Below are 13,967 nucleotides of genomic sequence, written 5' to 3'. Positions count from 1 at the left end.
AGAGAAAAAAGTGACTCAATTCACATTTTGTAATATGTTAAATCAGAAAAGGAAATTAGGGATTTGCCTTGAGCCTGGTTTTTCTGTTCCTCCAATAACTTTATAGTCAGGTAATACCTTGTGTTACATAACTTTCTGCTTAAAATAGTTAGAGTGAAGAATTGAAAACGGAGAGTAATTATGATCTGCTGGGATTGGATTCAATAGTAAAAATTATAGTCTGCCGAAGTGACCCCTTGTATTTTCCTCCTTGTGTTCTCTGCCTCCTCACTCCCATTCACTTAGAATCAGGTAACTCATGTCATATAAAATACTAATTTTGTTAATTCAAATAAATCCTTTTAAATTTGAGATTAGGATAATTTCTTTTATATATATTTTTTATTTCCAGCAACAACGTACTGCCTGGAATATAGTGACCATAAGGGAATTGATAAGGCCTTTTAGATTATCTTCTTAACTAAAGTTAGTATTGGGTTTCAAGAATTAAGAGCATAATATTTCTTCTGCAATTTAAAAGTGTTACTCTAAAAGAGAGAATTTAGTCCTGGAGAAAGAAAAACTCTTTTGGAGTCAGTGCTTCTAATATTACGCTATGTTGCTTAGTCACCATTCTACTTTTTTATCCTTGTGTAAGGAAAACCATACCACGACTGGCATTGTAGAGAAAAGAAACCAAAAAGTAATGGCCAAGGCAACTTTTTGAATATTTTAGAAATTAAATGATGAAGACAATAGGCAAATTATTAGTTTATTAAAATTCCTTTACAAAACTTGAATTCAGATTTTGAAAATTTTTTAAAGTTGGATGTATTTGATCTACTTACCGAAAATTTAAAAACTTCACATGAAGATTATAACTAGAGTATGTAATTGAGTGTTTCCTGGCAACGTTGGATGAAGACATTTATACTGGAAATCCTACAAAGTATTTTTCTGTCCCCTAATAATACTATTGTGTTATTTATGTAAGAGCCATGATTGAGTAGGGACTAAATTTATAGTTAATATATTTTGATAGGGATACACTTTCCTAATCAATTTAAGATTCTCAGTTCCTGAAACATATAGATATGTTTTCTTATGCTTTTTGACCCATTAGGGATTTCAGCAGCAAAAAAAATTCAGTCTCTGAAAAATATACTGTTCTTAATTGGTGTGTAAAGTGCTACATCTATACTCAACTCTACAAAGTGGAGGAGTAGTTTTGCCTAAAATGGAGTATAATGAAAGTTAAAGAAAATTTCAAATGAGTCTATAATTCTGCTTTTATCAGAAAAGACAAAAACTTCAGACTATGTGTCAGGATAAAACACAAGGGGAAACACTATGCTTTAAAAAAGTTCGAGTCTCACTTTACAAATCACTGAATATCAGATTTTTTCTGGGAGATGTAAAAGATATTTCATCTAAGTGCATTGGGTATTGGAGAGACAATGAACTGAAAGAGTTTTATTCAACTTGTTACAACATGTTGGTGCCCTGGGAGACTCTTCTATTTCGATAAGAATGCATTAAAATATATCTGGATGGAGAGCAGAAAAATCAGAGGTAACTAAAAATCCATTTCTAGTGATTTTGGAAGTCAGAAGGCTACTGTTTCTGCTTTCTCTCCCTTCTTTTCTTCCTTCACCTCCAAATCTCTTCAACATTTAATCAGGACATTTCATTTATTACAAATACTCTAGATTTGATAGTTTGTTAATATTGATTACCAAAGTATCTTTTTGTATCTTCATAAAACTGGAGGTTTGTTGTGTCAGAAAATTGTGTCTCTATATAGCAACGTATTATCACATGTGAAAACATGAGTTTGTAGCACAATTAATAGGTTATTTTCTTTGTTACTGCATTTTCTCATTGGTGATCTTGCTCTAAGTATTTCCCATTTAGTATTATAACTTTCCATCTTTCAAAAGTAATTGTGTTGAAAGAATTCAGGTAATTTGTACTTTAAAAAAGAATATCTTTTTCAAATGTCATATAATAAAGCATGAAATATTAAATACCTTGTTTAATTATATTTCTGATTAAATTTCTTCAGATTATCTACTATATGGCACACAAATATAAAATGTCTGTGATTAAAATAGGTTACTGTTAATGTTAAAAGGATGCCTGCCTGTTTTTTAAAAAATATATTGAATAATTTTAGCAAATGAGGTACTAAGTGTTCCAGATGTGTGTCTACATATTCCCCCACTCCCTGTCATCCCTCCATATCCATGGGTGATTGAATCCGGGACATTCCCTGTGAATACCAAAATCCATGGATACTCAGGTCCTTTATATAAAATGACATAGTATTTGCATATAACATAAGCATATCCTCCATATCTTTTAAATCATTTCTAAATTACTTATAATACCCCATACAATTTAAATGCCATGTAAATATTTGATATACTGTATTATTTGTATTATTTTTTATGGTTTTATTTTTAATTTTTTTTCCAAATATTTATGATGAGAAATAGATTGAATCTGCAAATGTGGAGGGTATTATTCCGTTTTCATGCTGCTTATAAAGACGTACCTGAGACTGGGCAATTTACAAAAGAAAGAAGTTTAATGGACTTACAGTTCCATGTGACTGAGGAGGCCCCACAATCATGGTGGATGGCAAGGTGAAGCAAGTCACATCTTACATGGATGGCAGCAGGCAAAGAGAGAGAGCTTGTTTAAAAAACTCACATTTTTAAAACCATCAGATCTAGTGAGACTTATTCACTATCATGAGAACAGCATAGGAAAGACCTGCCCCCATGATTCAATTAGCTCCTACCTGCACTCTCCCACAACATGTGAAATTATGGGAGCTACAAGATGAGATTTGTGTGGGGACACAGAGCCAAACCATATCACGTAGCCTATGGATGCTGAGCAGGAAGGCCAATAGGCATGTGTTTGTATTTTTCTGGTATTTTCTATCTTTTGTGCTTTACCCACATGTAAAGTTATTTTTTAGCCATTAATTGCCACATATTGTCTTTTATCAGGCTGGAAGCTTATCACGGGCCTGGATCTTGTGCTATTCAAATGTTTTCACCGATGGCTACAACTGTATTTGGCACATAGAAGTAAGTAAATGAATACCAAAGGAAAGAATCAGTTTGTGCTCCTACATAGTGTAACAGATACTGGGAATTGACTTGCTTAGTGTGCATTGAGGAAAAGTAACATGACTGTGTCATATAAGTGGAAATGTGACCTTTTGGAAGCATGATGGCCATGACATTCTATTTTTGTGGGAAAGCTTTGGTAAATTTCTGTTACCCAGTTCCAAATGTTATATGTCCAGAGCAACAGGAGTAGAACAGTGGTGTTCTGAATTGTGCTTGGACACAAGACTAGCCAGTATTTATGGCTGTTAGTATACAAGTTCAATTTTCTGGCCCTTTCAGAGATTCTGAAAGCTACTTGATATGTTTTCATAGACAGGTTTCGGCTTAATTAGCCCAGTTGGATTCTGTTGTTTGCAAATATGAACACTAATCAATAATCAGAAAGAGTGCAAAAATGTGATTACAGCAAATCTCTAGATCACTCTAAAGTATGAACTATTTTTCTCTTAATTGGAAGATGGGGAAGATGATAGAAATGTGGATGAATGAATGTGTTTTATTTTTGCATAAATTCTGCCAAACAGGTTTCTGTTCTAAAGTGCATAAATGCAGTTACTTTGTTCATTTGACATATTTTAATCACAGAATATAAATAGTAATGCCTCATATTGTCTGCATTTCTAACATTTCTTTAGTGCTTTCACATTATTTCATTTTTTAACTATAATAGCCCTAAAAAGTAGGTATTGCCCATGACTTCCATGCTAATAAGAGGAAAATTCAGAAGTAGATGAAAGTGTCTCATTTTTAATTCATGCTCTATCTGAAGGTTTTTCTCTGCATGCTTACTTAGGCTATGATTGGCATTAAATATGTGGATGGCCACATAACAGTGATATATACTTTTGTTTCTACATTTATTTAAGGGTCAAAAATAGTGACTGTCTGGATGTTTTCAGCTTGAATGACAGGTAGCCTCTATACATTGATGACATTATGAAGTAGATATATGTCAAGTCATCTCTAATATGTGGAAGGAGTGATAGCTAAAACTAAACCTATTTAGTTTTCAGTTTAGAAACATCTAGTAATAAAATTTTCAATTCTCAATATTATATTTCTTAAAGATTAAAAATATATTATCTAGTTATTTTCATTTAGACCAATTTTATTTTAAAATGGTTAAGAGAAATGGTTTTTAAATCTTGTTTGTTCATATAGTCTCAGAAAAGGACTGAATTCATTTCCCACTAACAGTGTCCTTAAAAGAGATGATGATCTGATGTAAAACTTCCATTAATAATATCTGCACTCATCATTGCTATGAAATCATCATAATAAAATACATGTATGGTAATAGACTTCTGTGCTCACCGTGCATTATGGTATTCCATGATAAGTTGACAAGAGCTTTTCCTAAATTCTAAGCTCTAACTTTGCAAAAATGTTTCTGTAACTTATGAATACGCTGTGTAATAAATTATAAAAAGTAAAAAATAGAATGTGAAAATATTTTAGTTTCCAGTAATACTTAGGGGTCATATATTTTCATAAATCACAGTGTATTTTATGACTAGTTGAGGTAATATTTGGAAAGCATGCTAGTGATTACTCTTTATTTCTTAAGATTTTACATTTAAAACTAGCTTTGATCTGAATAGCATGGATTTTTTCCCAGAAAAAACGCATTTGATGGTACTGATGTCATGTGTTTAAGTTTCTAGCTTATATTTCTGAATAATTGGTTTCTCAGGTTAGTAAGAGGCATTCAGAAACACGTTAATATTCTCACGTCACTAAGATGTGAATGATGCATTGTAATGGTAATTTCACAAAAGATGCCCCAGAGCTTTCAAAGAGCTAATGCCATCCAGATAGTAATTAATAACATCCAAAAAAATGTGCAATATTTCACTGGATTATAAAGTGCTTAAAAATACAATTACTTCTGGGAAACAATATGGAAAAATGTACTGTTTATAAAAACATGCCTAAAGTTAGCAATGCTGAATCGGCATCATGTTAAAAATATTTTTTTTAATCTGTAGATATTGACACTGAATTTTTCATTATTGATGGGAGTTTAATCCTTTTCCAGAGACTTGTTTAAACTTTTAATGGATAACAAAAGAATTATCTTTACACATGGTAGTATATGACATAGGTGATAAAGGAGGCTTGGTGTGCTCATGGATATTGATTAGATTGGGCTATCAGTTGGGTATTTCAGAGCATTGAAAGTTGATGGTCCATGGGAAATTTTAATTTTTAAAATGTTTTGTTTTTACATTGGTTTTAAATAACTGAATATAAATGTTTATATCATACCACATAAATTAAAGCTTTATAATTATAGTGAGAGAAGCATTTTAAAGATGTGCAATTTTATTGGCCATTATATTGGGGATAAATCTTTATCGATCTGTATTATTGAAATATATTAGTCCTGATGAGATTGATTTTTTTTTAAGGGAAGAACAACATTAAAATAAGACAATGCTAACTGGCTCAGAGCTTGACTAGTGTATAGAATACTGTGAAATGGGGATGATAATGTGAGTCATTGCTTACTCTGTTGGTTATACAGAAAAATCAAATAACAAACAAAATCAAAGAAGGTGTTTGTCCTGTAGGCATATTAATTAGGGACAGAATAGTATGAATATTTTGAGGACCATCATACATACTGGACTTACAAGTTCACCTCTTCTCCCCTCATCCTATTGCATACCTAAAACACATCCATCTGCTACTTGGTTCACTGATTTCTAAAAATTAAATTTAAGTGCATGTTTATTTTCTTGGTTAAAATCTTTCTTCTTCTTCCTGTGTGGATATCACTGGTGAAAACAAGCACATTTACTCTATTAGGCATTTTTACCTACACTTTCACGAATATATTAGACACCTAAGAGATGATGATGTGATGCAGGAGGCCACTGATTCTGCTGTGAAAATGGATGCTACTGGAGGAAACTACGTGAATGATTTGGGGGTTGAGGGAGAAAAACAATGAAGAAGGAATATCGTGGGTGACAAGGAATTAATTCACATGTCTGCTTAGGACTGAGTAGGAGGGACAAATGTCTGGGTATTCATTGTAGGGTAAATGAGAAGGACATCCCACCTGACACCTCCATTAAAATGATATGTAGACTCAAAGTGCTTAATAAAACAAGGCTATGATAACTACAAGAAATAGTAAATGAATCAAAAGACAAAAGAAAAATGTGTAAGAAAACGAACATATTACCTTTTAAATATCTCATTAACTTATTTATTAGTTATTGGACAGTGGTTAAAGCATATAAATCAGAATTAAGATGGAAAATAAAAGTAATAAAAAGTATTTCTGAATAAATAGTCAAGTATTTGATTTAATCCTTGGTTTCTCCTTTTTACTTTTATGTTCTTTTAAAATTTAAAGAGATAGTGAAAAATGAAATAATATAGTTAAGATCTTCTGACTCTTTGAGGCATTTTTAAGAAAAACTTCTGATTCATCAAAACATTCTGAAAGAATGGGAGCTACAGCTCTGGTTTCTGCTTTTACACTAACTTTTAAGGAATTCATTGTAAATCCATAACTTTGCTCAGACCCAGCTACATTTGTTGAAGGCAAATGATAATCATATTTGTTGAAGACAAATTTAGTTAAATATTCATTGTTCACCTATTCTTTTCTTTCACAACTCTTAGATCCTTTCTAACCTTTCAACATATTTCTTCAAATTTTGTTAACTTTTCACTTCCCTTTTAATTTTAGAGGTTCTGCAGTAGCTTCTGCGTGATATTTCTTTGTGTGTAGGGAACATGGGATTACAGGTTAATGTTCAGTATGGAACTTACAATTTATCATATATGATGAATTATATCAGAATTAAGATGATTGAAAATAGCATCTAAGTGGGGAGAAGCATGACTAGATAAATAGAGAAAATTCAGTATCACTTGAGCATATAAACTGATACTGATAGGCTGGCAAACAAACTGTTGCTATGAACCTTCAGAGACACCAGGTATTCTTCAGTGACAAAGACATGCTGTTGTTTTGAAAGCCATTAAAATCTAACATGATTTTGTTTTAGTGTTTATTTATTTACATGTTCTTTCCTGTTAGGTTACGTGTTGAAAAATAAAAAAATATGAACATAGTAGAGTACAGTAATATGCTACATCTGGGTTTTTTGGCTGTTATGGAGATATTTCTCTTTAAGTTCTAACTCTAGATATAAAGGCATCTATTTAAAGAAGGTAACTTCTCTATATCTAACTCTAGATATAAAGGTATTCTATTTAAAGAAGAATACGTGGAAGTTGTGGTTACTGGGGACTAATTGCCTTCAAGAATGTAGTAAGTAGTTGAAGCAAGTAATGATACCAAATAAGCAGTTCTACAATTTTTGCAAGTATGATTAGCATGTGATAGGAATATACATATTTAAAGCTGACTATGTCATTCCTTTTCTCAAGCCTTTTGCTGTGATTATTTTTAATGTCACTTGAAATTCACTTGGCTTACTCTTCTACTAGCTCAGGAAGAAGTTTGAAAATGTTTAATAAAGTTTCTTACTTTAGATCTCTCAAGAATATGTACTAATTAGATTTGTGTCATAAAAAAAGCAGAAAATGTTATAACGCATCACAAAATAATTAACGCCTTTTATTATTTGAAAAACAGCATATGTTGAGATTTTAGACAACTATCTATTGGCATAAAGAAGTCAAGGCACCCACAAAAAATGACCAGTTTATGGCCAAACTGATTGTATTTAGGAAAGCAGATTTATCTTGTTGCTAGGTCAGAAGTGTGAATTATTCTTCCCAAGTCATTTTTTGTCTCAGAATGTTGCAAGTGGCTGATTTTAAGGGGTTTATATATAGCTCTTGGCTGAGAGTTACATCCCAAGGATTTGGAGTTGAAATTTAAAGAGACTTGACACTGATTTCTTTAAGAGACACCATTCAATATTAGTGAGACCAGGAAGCACCATTTATTAAAAGATAACCAAATTGTTGATTTTCTGTATATAACTGTGATATATAAACACTCTGGAATATCAAAAAAATCATTTTTTTGTTTTTAAAATTTAAATTAGATTTAAGAAATATTTATTACATTCCTAGTATAGTGTAGGCACCGTGTCAAATCTTCTTTTTTTTATTTTTATTTAGTTTTTATTTTTATTTATTTTTATTTTTTTGAGACCGAGTCATGCTCTGTTGCCCAGGCTGGAGAGCATTGGCTCAATCTCAGCTCACTGAAAGCTCCGCCTCCCGGGTTCATGCCATTCTCCTGCCTCAGCCTCCCAAGTAGCTGGGACTATAGGCGCCTGCCACCACGCCTGGCTAATTTTCTTGTATTTTTAGTAGAGACAGGGTTTCACTGTGTTAGCCAGAATGGTCTCCATCTCCTGACCTCGTGATCCACCTGCCTTGGCCTCCCCAAGTGCTGGGATTACAGGTGTGAGCCACTGCACCAGACCCCATGTCAAATCTTAAGTCAATCAAAATATTTATTAAAAGACTACGCCGGGCGCGGTGGCTCACGCCTGTAAACCCAACACTTGGGGAGGCCGAGGTGGGTGGATCACCTGAGGTCAAGAGTTTGAGACCAGTCTGGACAACATGGCGACACCCCAGCTCTACTAGTACCCTAAAACTTAAAGTATAATAATAATAAAATAAAATAAAATACAAAAATTGGCTGGGTGTGGTGGCACATGCCTGTAATCCTAGCTACTCGGGAGGCTGAAGCAGGAGAATCCCTAGAACCCAGGAGACGGAGGCTGCAGTGAGCCGAGATCGCACCACTGCACTCCAGCCTGGGCGACAGAGGGAGACTCCATCTCAAAAAATAAACAACAACAACAACAACAACAACAAAACTACTGGTTAACTGTAGGCATTGTATCCACACTGAGACTACAACTACAACAGCAAATTTGACAGTTTTTAGATTTATGAAGCTTAAATAAAATAAAGCAATTTGAAATTATGGTAAATAATTTAAGGCCAAACAAAAAAATGATGAGAAAGTAAAACGAGTTTATAAGAGAAGGTTTCCTTGGGAGATGGTATTTAAACTGATATGAAATATGAGAAATAGAATCTTGAACATTCCAGCGGGCATAGCATGTAAAACCACCTCGAGGAACTGAAACAAAGCCAGCATGGGGAGCAGATGACTGAGAAGCAGATGGACAGGATTGGATTTGAGAGGCAGGAAGGCAGGGAGCAGCAGCTGCAGGGTTCAGACTTATTACAGGTTACAGACCTTTATATAAAATTGCCTTCTCTATGTTTCCCCTTAGATATCCTCTAGGCTCCTTAAGCTGAAAATGCCTGACCCTATGCTTCTCCTTCTTTGTTCCTTATATCTGAAAATAAAATCTTGATCTACCTGGGGATGTCAGCCCAACACATTCTTGGAAGTTCTCTTCATTATATCCCCTGAGGGGATATGTTTTGTTCTTCTTTGCTAACAACTCTGGACGCTGTCCTCTACTCACCCTGCCCTCTTTCATCATATTCAGTCATGGACACCAGCAATTGCTTAACTAGTTGTTGTGGTCACCTCACGGAGGGCAGCATCAAACACCCATTCAAAATTTGGTTTGAATGCAGACTAATGATACCATACATGAACCAAGAGGAGATGAAAAGAGTTAAATAATGAGGCCTTCTAAGGAGGGCAGGGCAGCTTCCCAAGTGGGTATAAAAATGGCTTGAGAAAACAGAGAAGGGAAACTGTTACATTGTCATGTACTTGCATGATTTGGGTTCCTTGCTGACACCAGGAGAATGAACGTGGGCTTTCTTTTCAGCTTGCCCGGATGTTAGGGAAAAGGAGGCGATGGAAGGGTGGGACTTGAAAGTTGTGAGTGGTCAAACTTAAAATATGGAATCAAATACTTTATTACACTAGTCTTTCTGACTCTAGTATTGATTCCCTAAATCTATTCTCCATGCTTCAATCTGTGACTATTCTAAAATTTAGATGATCTCATATCTTTTCTTCACTTATAATTTCATTGTCATAAATACAAGTCCAAGTTCCTTAATGTGGCATCTGAGGTCCTTCGTTGCTTGTCTTCTCACATTTTCAAGTTTTTTCTTAGTATTCCTACCTTCACATTCCATTTTCCAGCCACACTGGTTAGCTGGAGAACCATAACATGCCTTGCTCCCACACTTCTAGATTTTTGTTTGCTTTTTTCCCAATGTCTGAAATACTGTTTTCTCCTCTACTCCCATATGTTTCTGTATTAATTTCAGTTTTATGAAGTATAATTTACATAAATAAAATTTTTAGCCTTTAAAAATGTGCAGTTCATTGAAGTCTGACAAATGCCTATAGTAATATAATTACTATCTCAAAATAGAGAATGCATCACCAACCCCAAAAAGTTCTTTTGTACCACTTTACAGTCACACTATCCCTTTATACCCAGACCCTACAGATCTGTTTCTTTAGTTTTGTCTTTTCATGATCTTATAAATGGAATTATAAGTTAGGTGGCACTTTGCTTCTGTTTTTTTCCACCAACATAAGACTTTTTGATATTCATCCTTATATTTGAATATTTTGGTTGTTTGTTTCCTTTTTATTGCTGAATTAGTATTTCATTGCATGGCCATAGCATAATTTATTTATCCATTTACCAGTTGACAGACCTATGGATTACTTCCAGTGTTGGGCAATTATAAATATGTTTGCTATAAACATTGCTATACAGGTATTTGTGTGTGTACACAAGGCTTTATTTCTCTTAGAAAAATATGTAGGAATGAAATTTCATATTCTATGGAAACACTATGTTTAAATCTAAAAGAAACTTCAAGACGGTTGTGCCATTTTGAATTCCGACCAGTAATCTATGAATCTCCACTCTCAAATACTCATCTTGGTATTTGTCAAGTTCTAAAACTTATCCATTCTAATAGGTGTATAGTTATCTCATTGCATATTTTTAAGTAATTAATGATGATGAACATCTCTTCACGTGTGTTTATTTGCCACTCATGTATCTCTGATGAAGAAACTTCCCACATCTTTTTGACCATTTTTAAAATTGGGTTGATGGACTTTTAGTATTGAATTTAATGGTAAGAGTTCTTTATATGCTTGGAAAGGTCCTTTTGATCAGATATGTGCTTTGCAAATATTTTCTCCCTGTCTGGGGCAGATAATAACTTTGTTTCTACCCTTCTCCCAGCAGCAGGGGTCTTTTGCCTGGATCCTCTGCCCCACCCAGCATGAAACCTATTGATTCTAGTCCTCTACAAAGGGCAGCAGATTATTCTCTGGGACCATAGTACATAGGTTTTCCTATCTTTCCACTAGTGGCTTATGGCTTTTGCTTATATTCAAGAAGGATCCATGAAATGTTAGGGATTATGTGGTTTTGTGCCATGGCGGTATGGGGGCATGCCCAAGTCCCCTGTCGTACCTGATATCTTTCTCATGAGCACTAGTGAAGTGCTAAGGGGGGCTAGGGAATGAGTGCAGACAACTCATGTATCTGGGCTCCAAGAATCTACATTCAGTCTAGCCTATACTTGACATTTATAAATTATTTAAAAATTAATATTTTTCTTCTTTCCTGTTTTCATGGAGGCTGCTTCTTCCTCTTTGACCATGCCAAAAGTAAAACAGTAAAAGAGTTTGTATATCCTACCTCTGCTCAGAGCAAGATCTCATCTTAGTCCACAGTCCTACCTGCCATCTTTTGGGATTCAGTTGACAAGTTGCTTGATGTTGCATTCTTGGTGTCATTGCCAGGTCTTTTGTTTTTGTTTTTGATGTGTTATGACACAAGAGTCCTGTTGTTGGTGGAAGAGTGGTTAGCTGAGCAGATTATGTTGCTCAGAAAATCCTATGGTTATAAGAGGGTAAGGATAGATCATAAAGGGAAACATGCATTGTTTTTGTCTGTATAGATATCTATGGGTTGTTTTTTGTTTTTGTTTTTGTTTGTTTGTTTGTTTTTTGAGACAGAGTCTCATTCTGTCACCTAGGCTTGAGTGCAATGGCGTGGTCTCGGCTCATTGCAACCTCTGCCTTCTGGGTTCAAGCGATTCTCCTGCCTCAGCATCCCAAGTAGCTGGGATTACAGGTGCCCACAACCACACCCAGCTAATTTTTGTATTTTCTGTAGAGATGGGGTTTCTTCATGTTGGCCAGGCTGGTCTCGAACTCGTGATCCGCCTGCCTCAGCCTCCCAAAGTGCTGGGATTACAGACTTGAGCCGCTGCACCTGACATCAAGATGTCTTGATGCACATTTTTATGTACTGCTAATAAAATATTGGGATTATTTATAAGAGTCTTTGTTTAATGCCAAATCTTTATGTTAATCAGGTAAATTTAATGTTTTAAATGCTAAAAAATGTCAGACTTCAGCACTATATGATTCATCCATGTAACCAAAACCACTTGTACCCGAAAGCTATTGAAAAATAATTATTTGCAATTTACTTGCTACTAATTTAAACTCCAGTGACTGAAAGATAAATAAAATGCCTAGTGGAACAGTTTATTCTGTGATATCTCTGGAATTTAGTAGTTATTGCACCAACCAAATAAACTTATATTGAAAATTGAATTTTCATATTACATTTACATTGCATTATATATATATTGAATTTATAGTTAGTAAAGAGCATATATATAATTATAGTCATAAATTCATTAAAATGATACATTGGGTTAATTTCCCACTGAGATCTGGTAGAAATAAATGTATTCTAAATAGTGAATCAAAAGTTTATTTAAAAATTCATCAACAGTTTACTTGTTACTGTTTTCTTATGATGTGAATCTTGAATGTGTCTTGAATCACTCTGCTTCTAAGAATGAAGTCAATTAGTAAAATGTCTGACAATATTGAATGGTTTTGAAGGATTTATCTTATAAATTGTCAATCTTATACTGGAAGTTAGCCTCAAGCAAATGTAATTGTATTCACACAGATCTATTCCTTTGTTTACAAAGATATAATGACCAAATAGACTATATCAACTTAGACACAAGGAGGAAAGTCAGATTACACATAAAGAGCTAACACATTTGACCTAGAAGAGAACATACATCATTAATTATTTCTGAAAATAAAAATAGCCAAAGAAGCTATATAACACCCTAAACTGAAACGTCAGGTTGTCAGGACCCCTATGGAAACTCTCTTGTCATTCCAACAACTACCTTCTACTTATACCAGGACCTGGTTCATCCTTTGTGGATGGAAAGTACGGGTCAGACTTGAGCAATCGACAGCTACACTTTGATGTCCCATGCCATTCTCCACCCATTCCAGCACTCCCTGACTAAAAGAACATTCCAAAGTGGGCTTCGTTATGCCAACTCTGGTTCCCTTCAGCATCTATGATATTAAACTGTGAGGTAGAGAGAAAACATTCTTTCTGAATTTAGGTGGAAACAATTTAGTTATACAAACACACAGGTCCACAAGCACGTCTGTCCCCACTCTGCCATACAGATAACACATATCTCCAGAAGAAAAGCACTAATTGTGCATAAGCGCACAGCCTTAGAGAGCTTCAGCTGGGATATGCACAGCGCACCGCTAATAGACAAAATAATTTTGTGTGGTATGACAAACATTCTAATTTTAATAGTTGTATATTTATTTTAGTTTGGAAATAATATAACAGGATATTTATGGTGAATATACAGAAGGATCATTGGTGGAGGAATCATTGATAAGTGATTGAGAGAGAGCTCACAGAAAATCTACAGGTACTGAGATCTTGGAGACTGAGTTGGAGTGAAGGCATACCATCTACCAGAGTGTGCAGAGGTAGCTACCATGTTATGCTAGGAGAAGACCACTAATGTTAGTGGAGACAAGGAGGTGTCTATGGACAGTAGTATTGAAGA

At 34.4% G+C, this 13,967-nt stretch overlaps 1 long non-coding RNA gene across 1 annotated transcript in view; it reads left to right on the top strand.

Annotated features, from left to right (window-relative positions):
- The window catches only part of LOC131381823 (uncharacterized), a 466,887-nt gene that overhangs the window by 426,020 nt on the left and 26,900 nt on the right, over positions 1 to 13,967 (top strand). Inside the window, exon 4 of the long non-coding RNA XR_009210781.1 lies at positions 3,000 to 3,080. This is a non-coding gene — a long non-coding RNA (uncharacterized LOC131381823). The remainder of the gene's footprint in view (positions 1 to 2,999; positions 3,081 to 13,967) is intronic.

This window comes from Hylobates moloch, unplaced genomic scaffold, assembly GCF_009828535.3.
Source record: "Hylobates moloch isolate HMO894 unplaced genomic scaffold, HMol_V3 SCAFFOLD_18, whole genome shotgun sequence".
NCBI lineage: Eukaryota > Metazoa > Chordata > Mammalia > Primates > Hylobatidae > Hylobates > Hylobates moloch.
This window is presented reverse-complemented; position numbering and strand designations above follow the sequence as displayed.